Here is a 3,141-nt window from a genome sequence, read left to right on the forward strand (position 1 = left end):
TAAGCACTGAGCTACACCAGCCAGGGCCCAAATGTCGATCTTCAATGTTATCACCACAGAATAAAGGGTAATTTGTGAGGTGATGGAGGTGCTAACCTAATTGCGGTAATCACTTTGTAATATATGTGTGTGTGAGATCATCACATTGTATACCTCAAATTTACATATGTCAATAATATCTCAATAAATAGGAAAAATAAAGTAATAAAATTCAGCTTCCAGGTTCCCTTTAGAGACTGATTCAGAAGATATGATTCAGCAGGAATGGAGTGAGGTCAGGACTCTGCGTTTCCACAAATGTCCAAGGTGATTCTGATGCAAGGGGTCCCCACGGCACCCTGAGCACAGCTGGCACACCTGGCCCAGAGGAGGAAGTGTGGGGGCTGCAGGTGCGGGATGTGAGAGGCTCCAGCAGGGGTACCCTCGGCTCCGCTGACCCTACACTCTTCACTTCGCAGATGGTAAGGAGGAGGCACGCTTTGCAGAAGGTGAGTTCCCGGCTGGGGAGATTCTCTGCCTCGACTTTGGGCCCCGCTGAGCCCTGACCCCCGTTTGGGGATTAAATGGAAAGCCTGTGTGTCACCCCAACTCAAACCAAGGAGGCCTGGAAGGAAGGTTAAGATGGGTTATAAATTAATGGGTGATGGCGTGTTTGCAATTTGACAGCAAAAGCCTTAGCGAGAAGTGACCTGTTAAACTGAGACAAAGGGACGTGAACTCTGTAGCTATTTGGGGTGCAGTTTCTAGGTAGAGGGGTAACCAAAGGAAGAAATTCCTGCCACGTGAACAGCTGGAATGAGAGAGAATTCATTGGAAAGTGAGGTCAAGTGCGTGCAGGCCGTTGTTGTTGATCGTTATCATGACTTTGTTTTACTTGAAGTGGGATCGGCAGGTAGTACAGAGGTTAGATTCCCAGTGAGGTGTGCGATGCACTTTCGAAAAGATGCTGTGATTGCCCTGTGGACAGTAGACGGGGCAGAAGCAGGAAGTCTGTTAGGGGATTGCCATCATCCAGGTAAGAGTTGATGGTGGATGGGGCAGGACATTGGCCCTGGAAGTGATGACAAGCGATCAGATAGACCCTGGAATGGAGTGAGGTCAGGACTCTGCATTTCCACAAATGTCCCAGGTGATTCTGATGCAAGGGGTCCCCAGAGCACCCTGAGCACAGCTGGCCCACCTGGCCTGGAGGAGGAAGTGTGGGGGCTGCAGGTGCGGGATGTGAGAGGCTCCAGCAGGGGTACCCTCGGTAATGATAAGGGAATGCTAGTGGACAAGCCCAAACAAGAATGACAGCCAGGACCAAGGATCACTCTGTGGCCCAGCCGCTAGCCCAGTGCACGCCTGCGTGTTGGGGAGGACAGAGAACCCTAACTCTGCACCGGGGTTCCCAGCTAGTCTGCGGGCCAGCCTGCCCAGAGAATAAATTTCGTCATTTAAGCCACTCGTGGGAATTTGTGATGGCAGCCTGGAGCAAGAGCCAACATCTGCAAGAGTGGTGTGACATGGCTTCCTACAGCTCTGACACTCAGGAAAGTAATTCTGAGACGGGCTGGTTGGTAGGGAGTGAGGTGATGGATGAAGAAGCAAGAGGTGAGAGGGAGGAAGCATGAGTGGTGCGAATCAGGGCAGCTGTTGTGGAGGCTTCTCAGGAAGAAATTCTAGAAACAAGGGTCACTGTACTCTCAGGGAATGTGTAAGGACAAGCTTACCTTGCATTTTTCTTTAGTTTTCCATTTTCAGGAGGTGTATGGTTGGTGTCCCCACACTAAAGCTAATGGTCCGTGGAGTTGGGAACTCTGTCTTACTGACCTTGAAACCCCAACACTGGAATGGAGAAAATGTGTTGAAGGTGTAGACCCCAAACCTAGAAACTAGCTAGCCAACTAGCTGGCTCAGCAAGGGTGGGCCTCTGAGAAGCTTGTATTATTCTGTACTAGAGGCCCAGTGCACGAAATTCATGCACGGGAAAGGGGTTGTCCCTCAGCCCAGCCTGTGCCCTCTCACAATCCAGGACCCCTTGTGTCGGGTCCCTAGGCCTAGCCAGCAATCAGGGCCTATGGGGGCTTTCCATCATCCTGCTGCCAGCATTTGGCCCCAGCCCAGCCACTGCCCCTGCTTGCCATTTGTGCAGCCACCATCAGTTGCCTCCCTCTGCTGGCGATAGTCATGGGGTGGGAGCACTTGGCTGCCCTGTGCCTCCCTCTGCAGGGCAATCACTGGCTGGCCCTGCACACCCGCCACAGTGTTGCTTGCTGATGGCCTGGGCCTCCTCTGTGGGGCGGTCCATCAAAGGGGCTTCGTGATCAATCGCCCAGCAGAAGGAGTCCCCTCCCACCCAGCCGGGTCTCTGTGACTGTGGAGGTTTCCCTCCTCCCCCAGATTGATTGCCCTGCAGGCCAGTGGCTTGGGCCTCCCTCTGCAGGGCCATTGTGGGGAAATGACGGAGAAACCCCAACGAATTGCATCGCACCAGCCTTGGCTGGCCTGGCACCAGTGTGTCAGTGTAGTCATCTAGAAGGTTGTCAGGACAGTCCTGTTCAGTTCGGTCATTTTGCATATTATGCTTTTATTTTTATAGACTAGAGGCCCATTGCACAAAGAGATTCATGCAATAGGCCTTCCTTCCCTTGGCTTCCAGCACCAATTTTCCTCCGACACCGGGGACCCAGGCCTTCTCTCAGGCTGGAGTCTGCCTTCTTTGTCTTTGCTACAGGCCTGGCCAGAGTCCCATCTTCGTCTTTGCTGCAGGCTCCAGCTAGAGTCTGTCGTCTTTGTCTTTGCTGCGGCCAGAGTGCCCCTCCCATAGGTCACTTCAACCCCGCCCTCCCTCTAATAGTAGGAGTCCTTCCCCGCCCACTCTTCACCTGGAGCAATGACTCCTAACCACTCACCTGCCTGCCTGCCTGATCTCCCCTAACCACTCTGCCTGCTGGCCTGATCACCCCCAATTGCTCCCCCTCGTGCTGGTCTGCTAGTCCCCAACTGCCTCCCCACTGGCCTGCTCGTCCCAACTGCCCCCGTTGCTGGCCTGATCACCCCCAACTACCCTCCCCTCCTGGCCTGATCACCCCTAACCGCCTCTGCCTCAGCTCCGCCACCATGGCTTTGTCTGGAAGGTCTCCCGGTCTACTTAGCATG

This window comes from Eptesicus fuscus, chromosome 19 (assembly GCF_027574615.1).
Source record: "Eptesicus fuscus isolate TK198812 chromosome 19, DD_ASM_mEF_20220401, whole genome shotgun sequence".
Classification (NCBI taxonomy): domain Eukaryota; kingdom Metazoa; phylum Chordata; class Mammalia; order Chiroptera; family Vespertilionidae; genus Eptesicus; species Eptesicus fuscus.